This window comes from Stegastes partitus, unplaced genomic scaffold (genome assembly GCF_000690725.1).
Source record: "Stegastes partitus isolate 25-593 unplaced genomic scaffold, Stegastes_partitus-1.0.2 Scaffold54, whole genome shotgun sequence".
Classification (NCBI taxonomy): domain Eukaryota; kingdom Metazoa; phylum Chordata; class Actinopteri; family Pomacentridae; genus Stegastes; species Stegastes partitus.
In genome coordinates this window covers 997,805-1,015,691 of record NW_007577785.1, presented here as the reverse complement: position 1 = coordinate 1,015,691, position 17,887 = coordinate 997,805, and the positions used below count along the sequence as shown (strand labels likewise).

General features: G+C 39.6%; 1 long non-coding RNA gene across 1 annotated transcript; it reads right to left on the bottom strand.

The window, feature by feature from the left end:
• Window positions 1-1,866: 1,866 nt before the first annotated feature.
• On the bottom strand, window positions 1,867-16,133 carry LOC103352843 (uncharacterized). The gene is made up of 3 exons (XR_519978.1): window positions 15,964-16,133; window positions 13,817-13,823; window positions 1,867-1,876 (listed from the first exon to the last, which is right to left on the bottom strand). It is a non-coding gene; the product is annotated as an uncharacterized LOC103352843 (long non-coding RNA).
• Window positions 16,134-17,887: the final 1,754 nt, after the last annotated feature.

Here is a 17,887-nt window from a genome sequence, read left to right as displayed (position 1 = left end):
AAGATCTGCATCATACATGTTGCATGACCCTGTGAAATGAGCTGTAGGCAAGCATGAAAGTGAGGGGGGAAAAGGTCACATCAAAAGTTGGAATCCATCCATAAATTGGTGCCCTAACGTTTTATCGCCCTACATGCAATGCATGCAACAGTCCATTTTCCTTGAATCACTTTGATACAGACAAAGAGAGCAAGATCAAAGTGAAAAGAAGAAAAAAAAAAAAAGATAAAAAAACATGCATTGAGAAAGTCATATAGAGGATAATCTGAAAGCATTTATCTCAAAGACTTACAATGTTTCCGTCAAATTTAAAGCAAACATCTGCAAAGACACAGTTTATAGAAAAATACTTTTAAAGTGGGGTGGTGGAGCGAAACTGCTTTGTAACAATTTCTCATGCATGCGGAAGTTGTAAAACTATACAAGAATACAAATGAAGTAGAATGCAACGATAATGAAACAACGTATTGAGTTGCAGAGTCGCAGTAAAGCACCAAGGCTGCTGGAGTAGGAAAGGGAAGGAGGTAAACAACAACTGAGATGTAGCCTCACAGCTAACAGTTCAACGTCTTGGGTGCAGAAACGTTCCTTCACAATAATGTGACCAAGGTGGCACCATTTGTTGGTAATAAAAGCAGCAATCCGCCCGCCTCTTTACTTTGCTACTCTCAGATTTATTTCCGTCTGCCGGAACTGTCTGGAAGCCGTCAATGGTAACAATGGCTCTGGAGTAATTCCTGCAGCCATGCCTGTGTGAAACACATAACACTATACTCACGGCATTCCCCTCCATCCCTCACTGGGGCCGTTAGCTCATCCGTTTTATTGTTCAGTGATCTCACATTGCCCATGATGGTAGAAGGTATAGCTTATATCTTCTTCTCCATTAGTCTCTGTTGTTGGAACCTATTGTTGTTTTGTTTGTTCGCTAGTTTTTAACTTATTTTATTCGTTGAAAAATGAATTACTCCATTTACAAATGAACACAGAATGAATTCAGGATGTAAGAGAGTTTTGTTAAAGGTTGGTGTTTTGTATATCTTAAAAACTTGGGGGTGTAAAATTTAAAACTGTAAGAATATGAGGACCCTTACGACTACAACTAGATGGCCTCCCAGCTTTACAAGCTAGTAGGACTTTTATTCAGTTGTTAATTAGTACCTGGTAAACCGATAGTAGTAGTTTAGCTAAATATGTGCACAATTCTGTCCCTTCACTGTCTGCTGTTTCCAAGGTGAGACATTTAGAATAAGCAGCCACCTCACAGTTTATCTGCTTTCTAGAGCTGCTTCTGCTATCTCTAAAAATGTCTCAGCAAAACATACCAAGTCTGCTGCTGTTGGCTGCAAGAGTTAACACATGAGTTGCCATGCACTTCCAGCATCAAAGGAACTAAAGACCCAGTGGCTTATAGACATTTTTGGATGACAATGTCTAAGAGTAAAAAGGGAAATCACGAGAGTTAGAACATTGTGTGGCGAACATGATTATTTCCCCACATGTTAGAAATTGTAATGCTAAGGGACAATCTGAAATAGTGAAAACTTTAAGGCTGGTTTAAAACCAATAAAGAGGTTACTGTGCTTTTATGTTGACTGTTGTGCTTCAGTAAAGTCGAAACTCAGGTGATGTTTGCATCTGTTTGCTACTTTCCTGCACAAATATGCTGCATTTTAATACAGCCAAAGTTGCCTTAAGTATATTCTCATGTATCTGTTTTTGTTATTAGACAACGGGATGAGCACAACATAGTGACTGAAACACAGTCTATTAAGACTGCATATTAACCAGCAATCACTTTAGAGCAATCTCCAAGCAGCCCCAGTAAAACACTTCCAGACAAAGGCTTCTCAAAGTCAAAGTCTGAAACTCTCACCTTATTCACGTCTATGTCAGCTGCTGAGCCGTCAATTCACATTGAGAGTCTTCTTCCTAAAGGGTGCATGGACAGCAGCGGCTCAGCGTATTTAGAACAGGCTAAAACTGTTAGGTGTCATACAGTCATCCTAAATAAACCATCTTTCTGTCTTTGTAGCAGAAAATTTTAAAAATGCATTTTGAGGACATTGCCAATTTTAATTTGCTTAAAAGGGACCCAATATGGGATGTTTAACCTCTTAAGGACATAACCATGAGCTCCAACGCTGTAGTTCAAATGCACAATAGCATAATTCAACGCCAGAAGTTCAGTACAAAATCAGTCACAGTGGTATTCATCTGTGTCATCTCCTTTTGCTCTTTCTATGTCTGTTTGTACATCCTTGATTCCTTTTCTCTCTTCATGTCCCCTTGCATCTTAATAGTCCCCAAATTAAAATGTGAGTTTAGGAGGCAAGACACAGCCAAGGAGAGAGGAGTCAAGACAACAGACATTTAACAAATTGAGACATCCTTGCTCCACCCCATTCTATACTGTTCTAAAGAGACTTCCGCAAAGGTTACACCAGTCCATCCTCACTCATTGCTTCACCAGCAAGCCTCCTCTCTCATCGCTCCTCTCTCCTCTGCTTTCTGGAGATGAGAAATCTTTCAAGATGGTGTGCTGACATCAATTTCCAGGTCACAAGCAGGAGGACAGGAGACAGAGGAAACAAGGTGGTTCAGAAGAGAGAAATGAGTCAAGACCCAGTTTACCTGCTTCTTTTTTTTTTTACCCTTTTGAATGTTTTGGCAGTTGGGAAATCAGATTTAGGATGCATTACCACTGCCTATTGGATATTTAAATCTACCCATGGCTATCTTTTCTTTGCTTAGTTTTTATTTATTGTCATAGACAGTCTGGGAATTTAAATACCTGCAGAAGTAAGGTAACAAGACAGCGTCATGCTAGTTAAATTGGCTAGCTTATTTTTACTTTTTGTATTCATAGTGATGCATGTTTAAAGTAAGGCTTTGACTTTTGATTTCTTTAGGCATTAAAATGCATTTTCAATTTAAATTTGATTTTGAGAGATGCCAACATTTATTATTTATAGTGGTAACACCTTCCCTAGACACACCTGATGAAGTTGGTAATTTTAGAAGAACACCGTAAGACTATTGGCTTGAGTTTTAAGGGAAAAGATGTGAGATTTCATTAAAAGGATCAGCCTTTTGGTGATTTATCTCATTTATTCTGTACTGTATGTACAGATTGGTTTTTTGATGACACTGAATTTATAGCCTGGAGTTAACTCTTTGCTGGAACTTGATGGCAAGCCAGTCCCACTGGTGAAGCATCCTGTGGGAAATCAGAAAGCAGTGTGGCCAGCTGCTTTTCCATTCCATTCTACTGAACTGACAACAAATAAGCAGGTAAGTGGCAGACAAGAAAAAAACTAACAAAAAAAAAAAAAAACAGAGCATGGTTATTTACCCTACCCAGAGGGAGAGACATTTAGAAACAAATGAGACACTGAGGACACATTTTATTTTATTAATTATATGTGGGGTTTTTTGTGAACAAAGACTTCTTTATTTTCGGTAGCTTCGATAAATTGTAAGTGTTACATGCATTGTCATACCCCGCTGGCTGTTAGTTGGCCACTTCCTTTTCCACATTTACTCCTTAGAAACTTAATAAATAAGGTTGCCTTTTAGCCCTAAATTACACACAAATGCTACATCAGTATCCAGTATAGACAAAGTGACATGGGTCAAACTCACCCTGAGTCAGAATGAGTCAACGCAACCCAGTTGACCTTCCATCACGATCCCAGCCTCCAGGACCGAATGCGGGTTGTCTGCTTCTGGGTTTTCTTCTTGGTGAGCAACATCCAACTATGACCCTTAGACTAAAACATACAGCACATTACTTTTATATGTAACTTGGATAGTCTTTGCATTCATGAGTTACTTAAAAAATATATTTCAGAACATTTTTTTCTTCAAATATCTGCATCTTTGTCCAGATTTCCAAACCAACATCTTCCTCCAGCTTGCTCAAATGTTAATTTACAAATGACAGTATTGATTGCAGGCAACTACCATGAATTGCAAACATTTTAAAAACATGTCTAAATGTCTTGGTGTACGCATTACTCAAATTCCAAACTACATTAACCTCATTTAATCCTTGTGTTTCCTCTCTCTCTGTCTGTTGTCTCACTTTTTGGGAGGGCGTTAGTCTGTTTCCTCCTCCTCATCATCTCCTAATTAATATCCAATCCAACTCCAGGATGACTTTGAATGGTCATTTAGTTGTTGTAACCCTCTCATTTAAATGCCACTCAGCTCAGTCATTTTCCTCAAGAGTAATATACTACCCAAAATCAAAACATTAATTAAAAAGCCATTTTCTCGCTCCTCACCAGGATGACATTTTCCCTCACCAGTTTGTTGATTGCTCTGCTTGGCAGAGCAGTGGCTGCAGCTGTTCTTCTCCTGTACAACTCAGCTGAGTTGGGGAAGAGCTGAGGAAAAGACAAAGAAGGAGACAGTGGGAGGAAGACAAAAAAAAGAAAAAGAAAAAAAGAAGATGAGTACTAGGATCTGCATGAAGATGGGTGTGTGTGCAACACGCTGGTATCAAGGTATAGCGCAGAATCAGCCTCTGTGGAATGTGACTGCCCACTAGTGTTGGAGATGGAGATGTATGAGGGAGAAAGGTACAGAGTCCTGCAGTATCAGGTGCTGACGGTCCAGAAGGACAACAACGATATTTTCCTGTTGATACGAAAGTACAGTGATGAGGTCAGGTGGATGCATGTGGACATCACTAAGGTAATGAACTACCTCTTTGTGTTTAGTTTAAATGCAATCTCCTTGTCCAGACTGCAGCTTTGGTATGATTACTTTCAAAAACAAACTTGTCTCAACTGGATAAAGCTACACAGCACATATGTATCTCATCTCAGCACACCACTAAGGATGATAATTACACTACAGTTGCTTGTGAGATGTTTCAAGGCAGGTATGGCAAACAGGCTAAATTTGGCCCGTCTCTCTGCAGTTCTCATCACTTCCTCTGCCTATTCTCTATCTTACTACAAAAAACCAAAATGTGTGACTCGGTTTTCATGGGATCCATGATTATTTCCATTCCACTATGGAAGTGCATTCGCTCATCATTATAAGGAGAAAATGGCAACGCAAGCCGCCAAGTTCTGATAAACACATGAATACATGAATATATGAGTGGGAGCCTTAGCGAGCAAATGTGTTGTTGAGTGGAGAGGTTTGGGCCTGAGCTGTTTACATTGTAGAGAGCAGTTGAGGAGAGCTGCTCTTGCATGGTTTCTGTTGAAAACTACGCGTCTAGACGAAGAGTCTCTCTCAGTGAATGCCATTAAGCCTCTCTTCCTTCCAACCTTTGTTTGTATGTACAGATTTTATGAAATAAAGATGGAAATCTCCTCATTGAGGTGAAAAGCAATCAATATGATAATTTGTGTATTTTCCATTCACCTGAAAGTACAGCAGTGTGCTGTGTTTATGTTCCCCACAAGAGTAATTCATTTTAATGTGTCCACTGAAAATATTCCTCATTGTTTCTCCGTTCTGACTGACATAGGACAACACATACATCCTTTCATTATTCAGAGCTGTATTGAATTTCAGTGCCCAGTGTATTGCAGACAGTATTTGTAATAGGCTTTGTTATAGGAGTGCACATTTGCCTTGTCAATCTGGCTGCACATTATAAAACAGCAGCATTAAAAGAAAAAAAAAAAAAGAAGAAAAAATCATGATGATTTATACCCTCTCATGAAAGCACAGTAAAACCTACAAGGTTAGTCAAGGGCATTCAGCCTTCCTGCCTGGCTCACTGTTCGAGGTGAGAACACTCCTGTCCCTAAACACACACACTCACGCACTCATATAGCCAACCCCCCTCTTCATATCACATTTTACAAATATCCCATGATGTGAAGACTCTGTGACCCTGATGTGCAACGTGGTGTGTGTGTGAGTACCGGCAGGTGGGGGGTTAGTGTTGTGTGGAATGCATTTACGATACCGCTGTGTGAGTAAGCATTATTATAGCATATGCTTGCACACACATGCATGCACACAACTCTATCCCGAAAACTTCAGAGGACAATAGTATGGCACGAAACACTGAAACATGCTCTGCCCATTTGCACGTCAACCCTGCAGTGGAAATGCCTCCTGGTGACTATGATGTATTACATGTCACTGGGATTCATCCCTGCAGAATACTAATGCAAGCATCTGGGAAAATTGTAGCAGTATTTGTGTGCTAGTGATTTTCTATCAAGTTATGAAAAAAGACAGGTTTCAAAGGTGAACTTAACTCCATGAGGTTTCTCGTGTGTTTTACTCGAGTTTTCGGTTTCACGTCGTGCGAGAAAGTTAGGCTGCTTGGGTCACATTCATTTCAGCGTGCTTTTGAGCGAGTGAGGTGATTGTAAAACTAAAGCTGGGGTTTGTGAGTGTGAAACACAGGAGAAGGCTACAAAATAATAGTGATACAAAAGGCTGGAATTCAATGTTAAAACTAAACCTATGGCTCTATTCAGTCTGTAATTTATTCTTCTTCTACTATGCTGCGAGCAGCCTCAGAAGGACACTGAGAGGATTTGTGGTGATGGGAGGTCTTAAACTCCGTCTGACCCTCAAACCCACCTGAGAAGGCTCATTGAATGTTTTTACATTAGATATGCAACTTGTGGTGCACGCTGTTGACGGTGGTGGGGCATTAATCATAGTGGAGTAGCAGAAAGAGGTGGGAGTGCAGTGAAGGATAAGGGAGGATTGAGATCTGCCCGTCTAGTGATTTGCTGTGCGTGTTAGCTGATGTCAGAACAAGTCAGAATTTACAGGCATCATGAGTATACCTTATTGTCTGCTGCCATCAGCTGAGTGTCCATTAGAGGACTTACAGGGGCCATTCGCATTGTAATGATAAACAATGGAGGCCATTCATCATGCACAAAAGGGAGAGAAAATCAATGGGAAATATTTGTAGATTTTGTTTTTGTTTTGACAAAAAAAAAAAAAAAAAATGCAATTGTTTAAAGATCCCATGTAGAACAAAAAAAGCAGAGCTGAATACCCCCTGTAAGAAACCAAGCTGTTTGATGAACAAAGCAATAAATTAAATACAATAAAGTAACCAAGAGATCAAATCAGATCCTTAGTTAAACTCCTCTGTTCTTGCGTGTGTCCAAAATCTTACACTACAGTATGCTGCATTATATAACAATGTGTTTAATTTATAAAATGCTGGTTTTACACATCAACTTACTACTTGAAACTAAACAACACAAAAAGCAGTTCTGATGCTGCCCTCCTAAAAAAAATCCAATCAAACAATAAGCAAGAAAAGAGGAAAAAAAGAAACTGTTGGCCAAAGCAAAAAAATATATATATCAATCAGTTGTCAGTTATGTGTAGGAATTATTCAGCATTCTTTATTTTTTTCTGATTAAACGATTCCTTTGCTATTGCAGGTATTGGCTGTCCTTGTAGCTCATGCTTCAACAATATGAGCATGTTCCTGATTTTTAGCTCTATTGTGATATAAGTTGTGAAACAGGGTGGACTCATTGCTGGAACAGATATTGTGTTGCAACATGTCCCTGCATGTGACCAGATGCACATGCATGTGATGCCTAATTATATAATTTTTTTTTTCACCCCTATGAATGCAACATTAAGTTAATGCCAACATTCCTGGAAATGTCACCCAATGACAGTTCCTTCTCCCCCTACTGCTTAATTGCTTACATCTTGGCTTGAATCCTCACTTCTTAAGAGATGTGAATTATTTTGGTATAGAGAAGAAGTGCTCTCTGCTGGGCACCTTTGATGAGTAATTAATCAATCATTAACCAGCTACCGACAGCCTGAGTTGTGTAAAGCGTCGACAAATTCAGTGACGAGAACGACCTCTACATTTGGTTGGACTTGTCAAAAAATTTTAATTCAAAGCAGTTTTTTTAACTAGAAAGGGGAAAGGGATGTTCATATGTGTCTGTGCATATTCTAAGTCATACAGGTCATGGTAATCCTAAGAGCTTTAGTATAAGGCAACTACACTATCATCAGCCTACCTCATGTGTATATGGTGTCAATAACTGCATTTATTGGTAATAACTGAATTTGCACTGAACTTTGGTTCACTGTAATTTTGCAACAGAACTCTTTAAACGTGCTCTTTCACACATATTTGTAAGTGTACACGGTAGTTAAGCACTCATTTTCTTTGGATGACCTGCTTGCTGCAGTTTAAACGCACTTGTGTTTTGTTTTGTGGAAGTACTTTGAGACCTAGAAGACACCAGAGTCAAATTTTCTTGGATGTGTTTGCTTACTTGGCCAATAAAGTTGATTCTGATTTTGAAGAGTGTTGGATGAGGGGTAAAATGTACTCAAGAATCAAAAATAGAAGTCCAGTTGTCTTCAAGTGAAGCTCTTAGGATGCTTTTATCCAGAACATGTTTCAGACAAGACTAAAACAAACTGAGTCAGTTTAGCAAGATATAGTGCAAGATGTGTTGACCCCATTGTTGGTATTTTACAAGTCAAGCAAAAATGTTCCTATTTTACCATTTTAGTTGCAACTTCATACAGACATGTGATAATGTTAAACAGCTTTTTGGTAATGCATCGTTAACATAGCACCCATCTTCTTTTGATCCCTGACACTTCTGCTATTCTACTATTTTGGCTTGTGAGAAGCATCAAGTTGGCTTTTTTTTTTTTTAATTCTAGTTTTAGATGTTTATGCCACTGCACCTACTGTATGCCATTTATATAATTAGACAGAAAACAGCAACACAAAAACCCAACTCAATTCTAGATCTTTAACCCATCAAAAGGTAAAGCATTTCCAAGTGCACTCTGGGAGTCTGTCACTCAAGAGGGGAGTCAGCCATCAGTAGCGATTTGGCTTTAGAGTAATCAGTGTGGATTAGAATTTGCTAATTGAACTGGCTCGGATGTTGTCTTTACAGTCTAATTCAGGTCATCTTGCAACCTGCCTCGCTTCTGGGCTCCAGGGCATCTGTAGCTAATCAATGCCATGACCTCGGAGAAATGAGCCTGTTTTTGCAGCAATTAGCAGAGTCCAAACAGTGGCTTGCATTTTCCCTTTTATCGCTGATGGAACACTGGGTACAATTAAACACTAGGAGTAGTTTAAATACATAAATGTTGGATTTTTTCAGTGTAGAAATACACATATGGCATGTATGCAGCTGATGTTAATAATTAAAAGGATTGGTAAGGCTTTCACACATCGTAAGATAGTCTAAAAAAAAAACAGTGATCTTATTATTTTCAAAGAAACTCCTCATAACCCCTCATTTTGAGTAAAATAAATGCAAACATAATATACATCCAGTGTATTATCAAAGAAAAGATTGCATCATTGCTGGAAATGTATGCAGGACTGCAAATGTATGTTTTTTCACTTTTTTTTTTTTTTTTTCACAATATGAAAGCAAATAAAATTTGATTAAACGGTTATAATAAAAATTATGACAGCAACCCATGATGTGCAACATTTTCCATAAAAGGAATTATAAATGAGGAGAGCCAACAGGAGCTGTGAGGCTGGCGAGGTTGTGGGCTCATTGGATGTGTCACGAGCTAACAGTCTTATAAAATGACCAACCTAGGCCATGAACCTACCATGAATAACAGTGGCCCAATTTCTCCTTTTCTGTGCTAGACTCGTAGTTGTGTACAATCACACATACACACTGCACATAACACAGCCTTCACATGCACCACAAATATTTCTGCAGACAAATAGTGACTAGATATAAAGGTGTGTCTCCAAAACCAGGATTTTATTTTTTGTTTCAGGCAGCCGACTGATGTGCAATACATAAATATAGAATACATGCAGCATTAGCCCTGACCTCAAAACTCCCCACATGGAGGCACAGAGCCCCCAGAGCGACGGTAGTATTTTCCTCTCTAGGGGGAGGCTAGACTCATGTGGGTTCTGGGATGGAGTTGGGTTTTGTTTTTAAAGCAGCGGCAGTAAGCGGTGGTATGGCTTCCGGGTCACCAGTGTGCAGCAGGCATTTAGCGGATAAATGAGCTGGGTATTGATGGCTTAAGTACAACGCTATGGTTAAAAGAGCTTGTTGAATATGTGTTGCAGTCAGAAGCGTATGTCATCTGAGTCCAGCAGCGGACTCTAGCTGGGAGGCCTGAGCAGCCTCTCAGGCTTTGCTGCGTTCCAGCGAATGATAATGTTGAAAGGCGCATGCAGTGTGTAAGATGATGCAGGAGGTAGGGACACTGAAGAAAGGTGGCAACTTTGTTTGTGGTAAACAACATGCAATCGTCTCTGAGCCCTCGTAGAGTGGGGATAAAAGCAACACATTTGTCCTGAGGGTAGTGCTTGATTAATGGCCGGGGCCGTCATTAAAATTTGAAGGGCTCCCTTTTGGAGCATCCAACAAAGTCTTGTTGCGTTCTGCTTTATCTGCCCGTTAGATCGATAAGAGAACATGTTGTGTGCAAAGGTCACTTTTTGGTATGTAGTGGAGATGGTCAGTGAAGGTATCGTCTTCAAGCACATTTCAGTCTGTTCTTTTTAAGTTTGACAGACAGTCTGACAATAGGAAAAGACATTTACCACCGTCATTAGCTGGATGGTAGCCATTAGCATTAATAACCATCAAGTGTGACTAACCAAAGGGAGGCCGCTGCTTTCTCCCTTTTCCTGCAATCTGCATGTTACTGTTTTTGCATGGTGGGCATAGCCTTACACAATGACAAAATCCTAAATGATTTGAGTTTTTATTTGGGTTTATAAAAGACAGATCTATTCATCCTTTGTTATTGAGAACATCTACAAATGGTTTTAAACTGTACAGAGTGGTTTTGTTTTGACTTGCTGGACCAGGGCACCAACATTCCACTTAGTTTTTTTTATTCTTCTTATCTCACTGAGGTGTGACTTTTATGATTTTTCATTTGCATATTTGTTCTTTACATCTGTGTCAACCTTGTCCGCTCTGGAGATTTTGAGCTCAAGAGTATGACAGCACTTTGCCTCTGAAAAAAGCTGACCTTGCTTTTGAAATGATATTTTATATAATTTAAATTCTGAATTCCAATAAGCATTGAAATTCTTTTCAGGGTCAGGCTAATTTGTGAATTATCCTTTTTTGTTGTTGTTGTTTTTAAACACTATCACTTGATTGGTTTGGACTGGTTACATTTATTTTTGCCAGTTAATTCTCTTGAGAGTTAATAAAGTAAAACTAAAAGCCCCTGCCTGCCAGGCACTATTACCCATTTCTATTATGAAAATAACACAAAGAAGTAGAAAGGCCCAAATTCACATCAGTGGCAGCAAGTCCAACATTTCAGGCAGTAAAAGTACAGAAGTGACCCCCCGGCAAGGTGACATCCTGACTTTTACCCTCCCTAGATAGCCCGGGATGAGGAGGGAGTGGGACACAACAAGCCTTTCAGCCACAGCCAAGGTTTTGATGTTCAGAGCCAAACACTGCTGCTTACTAAAGATAGAAGGCTCTTATCAATTAGTGGCTGAAGACACCCCACTCTCAGCACCTTGGTCAGATAATTCGCCCTTGTGCTGGGCGATTGGATTCCCACCTCCCTATTTGTCTGCCCCTCCTACTGTCCTTCACAGTTTGGCATAAACATTGTGCTGTCTCTCTCTCAACCTCTCTTTGATACAGGAGGTAACCTTAAAAGTACAGTACATGGATACAATAGAGAAACAGCAGAAGTTAAGACCGCCTGCATGGGCTTATTTTCTTGTCGTTTTTTTTGGCAGAGCTGCTAAATAAAGATGAACATTTTTGATAAAATTCACATACTTAGGCCAATATGTGGGACATTTTATGAAGTGAAATAGGCACGAGTGGTTGATCGCTACATTTTCTGATTCTGTTGAACTTGCTAGTCAGCTCTCTTCTCCTCTCCTTACTCTATGCAAATGAAAATGTGACATCTAAATATTTTAAAAGATACAATGGATAGATTCCTGTCTCTGCTAAAGATCCATCCATTGAAGAGACTTTTGCAGTGTTTGAATAACAAATCCTTAGAGAATGAAGTTTTCATGTTCTCTCACTGCTTTCATAAACATCAGAGCCTGTACTGTTAGCAACTTGACTTAGCTGTGGCACTGTTCATCTAAAGCCTATCCTTTATCAGGAGTACAAATTCAATCCACTGCCTTGAAAGATTTATAGATTCATGCAAGTTTTACACCACTGGGAGCGCTAATGGCTTTTAGTGCAAGGGCCCTAAGGAGTCATTGTGCATGAAAACCAGAAAACGCAGAGCAGCACTTAAGCTTCCCCGCAATGTCAGGTTTCTGTCGAAAAAGATGCCGTTGACTTGGAATGCTGGTTCCAACCAGTGGGTTTTTGAATGAGAAGAGACAGGGTCTTCAGCCATCAGCACATACTTAGGCTTGAGTTGCTTGCTTTCTCTTCCTTTGTATCACAGGGTTCTCCTAACTGTGTATTCCTGTAGAAAAATGTCCACTTTCTTGAAATATTCATTTATTTGAAAATGTAATATTAAGTTTTAATAATGAATGTCTGACATATAAGATGCAGTGCTTGTAAGAGTGCATGCCTGACTTTTATAGTATTTTGAATAGTGCTATGTGCCAATTTCTGAGTAGTTGATGTACTTATTCATTATATTTACAATAATAAAAAAAAAAATGCAATTCATCACTGTTGTAGACACAGAGCTTGTGCGAGAGGACACTTGAGAGATACGAAAAAGGGCTAAATGTCTGTCTAAGAAGATGCAAGTCAGACATGCACCACTAGAACGTGGAGCACCCAATAAATCAACCAGCATTTTCTGCCATAAACCTGTCAACCTATTAGGGGATAGACAACTGCAATGACAGAAGGTGGGTACGGTTGAGATGTGGCTGAGAGTTTGAGGAAAAACATCAAAAGGACGCAGGAAGTGCTGGACATATATGATGGGAAAAGACAAGGAAAAACACACACACACACACACACACACACACAAAAAGCCAAGATTCTCTTTTAGTCAGATGCTACCTGAGTGCTGAGTAAAGTCATACACAAGTCAAGAAGAAGTATGGACATGGAATAAAAAATGGCACTGCTTATTATTAATAATTCAGTGGATTGCAATGGCACAAAAATAACAGTCGGAAAAAGCTTCGGCATTGGACATAACATCACAGAGTACTTGTGTTTTATCATGTTTGAATATTGTTGCCTTGTAGTATGTCGGTCAGAGCAGCTCGAGTGCAAGTTTCTCAAAAACATGTTTTCCCCTCCTCACCACCTTAACCTTTTGTTAAAGTGCATTCACACCCTGCCAGGCTTACAGCACTTTTTTGGGGGGAGGGATATGTCAGCTCATTGCTTATTTCAGTATGACAGGTACAATGCATGTCTGTCCTCAAATTCAAATTTTTTCTAAGTGATCTTTGCAATTATGGGAAAAAAGATGAACGCCCACACACTTGCTACATGTTTAACATTTTGCAATGACAAAGGTCCATGTTAGATACAAACATTGTCTATCTGAATTAAATTTTGAACTGTGGCTTTGGAGTAAGTGTGCAGGTGTTACTGTCTCTCCACTTTGGCTGTTTTTTTATAGGCCTGCACTGTTTTTGTTTGTTTGTTTTTTAAGCATTATACCACGATCATACCAAGATTTGCCAACAAATACAAATATTCTTTGTGTACAAAGGAAAAGAGCTGACTTTGTTGTTTGGCAAACTCATAAACTACTCTCATTTAAGAGGATTTCTCTATGTTTTCATCAATGGCTTCTTTTGAATAATTGGCCTTTCTTTTGATTCTTGAAATGCTGCCAGCTAATAGGTACATGCACCCTAAAACCCGAACCCTTGCTTATATTGAGGAACTTCATATCTGATTTTTTTTCCCTTTCTGAAATTTGATCACAAAGCCTGTACCTGTTGTGCACCAATGGAGCGTGGCACAGTCATGAACAAGATGTGTGCAAGCAGTAACTCTCTTGAGACAGGACTTCTCTACAATTCACATGATCCACATCAGAAACTGTATTAGATGTGTTTTTGTGGCAGATAGTAGGTGCAAATTTGGGGATCCAACCTTCATATCATGGATCATCACTTGTGATAAGGGTTGGGTCCACAACTACAACCAAGTGACCAAACAGGAGTCTGCACAGTTACAACTCATAGTCTTCGAGACCAAAGAAACAACAGCCATTACAACGTAGCCTCCATCTGCCCTACTTGGCAGATTTGGGTTGGTGCGACTAATTCCTCTCCCTCAAAATAAAATTCAAGTTAAAGGTTTGCTTTTTGGACACGGTGGAAGAGATACCAGAAGCACTGGGAGCATTGTATAGCTGCACAAGAAGAGTCACTTAGAAGGGGCAGACTCTGACCTTTTTGATCACACCTCGTATGTATGTGAGTACAGTGGTACCAAACATACGTGTTCTAGCATTGTCGCCCTAAATAAAAACGCATTTAAAAACTAATATCATATACCTGGATGTGGCCTATGTGCCGTGCAGCTTAGAGTATGTGTAAGACATGAACTTTGAGTCCAGAAATACTGGGGGCTCCAAACAAAGAGAGGCCATTGGTGGAGTTTGAACTGTGTGTTATAATACTTTTTCAGTCACTAGTGGTTCTATGTAACATTCAAACACCTAAACAGTCCAACATGTGTTGGTCTAATGGACTTAAAGGCTCCTCTGGACATCTGTCCAACACCTACACAAGCTAAGCTGAATTTACTGCTAACTGATACTACTGACTGCATTAGCATCCCATCAAAGCAATCAGCATCCCATATTACCAGCAGCTCAGAGAATAACAAACATAGGTACAGTAACTGACTGACCTTGCTCCTGCACGCACATAATGGCCAGCCTAATTACCGAAATGAGTTAAGGAACTCTCATAACAAAGTCCAATTATGCTCTACGTGTCAATCAAGCAACAACATTTGAGCTGCCAATTCTTAATTTATTCACAAACAGTAGTTTCATTTTGCCACATCCCGCTGTTTCTGCTTTTACTCCCTACGCCATCACCATCTCCTTCTTTTTTCTTACACTAGCATGGCACATCGGCTTGATAGATTGGAAAATTAGTGAGAATATCAGAGAATCACACATCATGGATTAGTTGGCCAATTACGAAAAAAGACAAAAGCAAAATACGCATCTTTGTTGTCTACAATATCTAAAAATGCGTCTTAGTCCCAGATGAAAAGACTTTGTATTTGGGTGCCTTTGGAGTTGATTTGTTTGTGTCCACTGGCCCCGTAAGACTATATTGAGAGTCATGCATCAAGGCAAATAAAATGTACAGTCAGTAGCTTTGTAGAGCAAAGCAATCAACAGAGCAGTTTATAAGAATTAGGTTAGAATCAATTGGTTTGATGGAAAACTACTGGGAGATAAAGTCTGTGTGGGAAGTAGAGGGTTTTTTGCTGTTGTTGTTGGTTTGTTGTTGTTTTTTTTAACTGCAGGCTTTATCTGGATATACATTATTGTCAAGGACACAACAGGCTGCCCTGTTATAATCACTAAAACAGGAAGATTTTCATTAGCATTATTACATTATACCTGATTCCATAAAAGTGTTAAATGAAAATGGTATGGATAAAGTAATGCGATTGCTAAAGCTTGAGTATTGTACTTTGTCATATAAATGGACACATACACATTCAAGGCCGTACCAAACAAGTTTATACCATGCTGATTGAATCTGTCAGTGCCAGGTGAATTTCTGTATTTTGCAGTATAGTGAAGTTTTAAATCGCATGTGGCAACATTCTCATGCTGGTGCACCAGTACTGATGTGTTTTTTCATCAGCCAGCAATGATTGGTTTGTCAGATCCTAAGAGGGAAGCAACTGTAGCAACAGAGACAAAGCATACAGTAGAACCTGTAGTGTAAAAATATACAAATCTCCATTCAAAGTTCCTGATACTTCAAATAAAAAAAAAGAAAACAGAGAAGGGATTACAGCTTAAAAAAAGAAAGTGACTGATAATGAGGCGTACATCATAGGCACATACACTATATTGCCAAAAGTATTCGCTCACCTGCCTTGACTCGCATATGAACTTAAGTGACATCCTATTCTTAATCCATAGGGTTTAATATGACGTTGGTCTACCCTTTGCAGCTACAACAGCTTCAACTTGTCTGGGAAGGCTGTCCACAAGGTTTAGGAGTGTGTTTATGGGGATTTTTGACCATTTTTCCAAAAGCGCATTTGTGAGGTCACACACTGATGTTGGACGAGAAGGCCTGGCTCTCAGTCTCCACTCTAATTCATCCCAAACGTGTTCTATCGGGTTGAGGTCAGGACTCTGTGCAGGCCAGTCAAGTTCTTCCACACCAAACTCTATCATCCATGGCTTTATGGACCTTGCTTTGTACACTGGTGCACCTTCATGCTGGAAGAGGAAGAGACCATCTCCAAACTGTTCCCACAAAGTTGGGAACATGGAATTGTCCAAAGTGTCTTGGTTTGCTGAAGCATTCAGAGTTCCTTTCACAGGGACGAAGGGGCCAAGCCCAGCTCCTGAAAAACAACCCCACACCATAATCCCTCCTCCACCAAACTTTACACTTGGCACAATGCAGTCAGACAAGTACCGTTCTCCTGGCAACCGCCAAACCTAGACTTGTCCATCAGATTGCCAGATGGAGACGCGTGATTCGTCACTCCAGAGAACGCGTCTCCACCGCTCTAGAGTCCAGTGGTGGCGTGCTTTCCAACACTGCATCTGACACTTTGCATTGCACTTGGTGATTAATAGCTTAATAATTGAAACCCATTCTTAAAACCCATTCCATGAAGCTCTCTATGCACTGTTCTTGAGCTAATCTGAAGGCCACATGAAGTTTGGAGGTGTGTACCGACTGACTCTGCAGAAAGTTGGCGACCTCCGCGCCGTATGTGCCTCAGCATCCGCCGACCTCGCTCTGTCATGTTACATGGCCTACCACTTTGTGGCTGAGTTGCTGTCGTTCCCAATCGCTTCTACTTTGTTATAATACCACTGACAGTTGACTGTGGAATATTTAGGAGCGAGGAAATTTCTCGACTGGACTTGTTGCACAGGTGGCATCCTATGACAATACCTTGCTGGAATTCACTGAGCTCCTGAGAGCGACCCATTCTTTCATAAATGTGTGTAGAAACAGTCTACATGCCTTGGTGCTTGATTTTATACACCTGTGGCCAAGGAGGTGATTGGAACACATGATTTTGATTATTTGGATGGGTGAGTGAATACTTTAGCAATATAATGCATCAGCACTGTTTGTGTAAATACTCTCACTCAGAAAAGGGAGACTATAGCTTCACCCTGCAGGTTTAAATTGCAAACCTTTGCAGAGGTCTGATTTTTTATTATTCTTATTTTTTAATATCAGTCTTTTCATTAAATGTTTTCAAATAACTACGGTAATTGAATTTTATTTGCTAAGCTATTTTACATACTGATGCTTCAATGTCTAAAGGCTGTGTGATTTGCAAAAGGTCAACCTTGTGTAAAAAAAAAAAAAAACACAGAAGAAAAAACAACTAAAAGCCTCCTGGGGTTCACCCCATAGTCCTCTATAATAAGTCTTATATATTGCGTATAAATCAACGTAGTGTTTGTTCCTTTATACTTTTTGTGTAACCGAAGTGATTTCTGTATATTTCAGGGAGCTATTATAATCAACCTGGAAAGACTTGCAACATGCTTGGAATAGGTAATTTATTGGTGAATAAATGTCTTTTACAGCTATGTAAGGCTGTGGAGTCTCAAGAAGTTCGGATAGACATTGACAATAAGAGCAGAAAAGTTTTTTTTAAATGTTGTGAGGCTGGTAATAAATTGTTACAGTTTCTTTTTCAAATTAATTTTATTTTAACACTTTATTTTTGGTATGTTCTCTGATCTATAGTGATATTTATGTGACAGACAG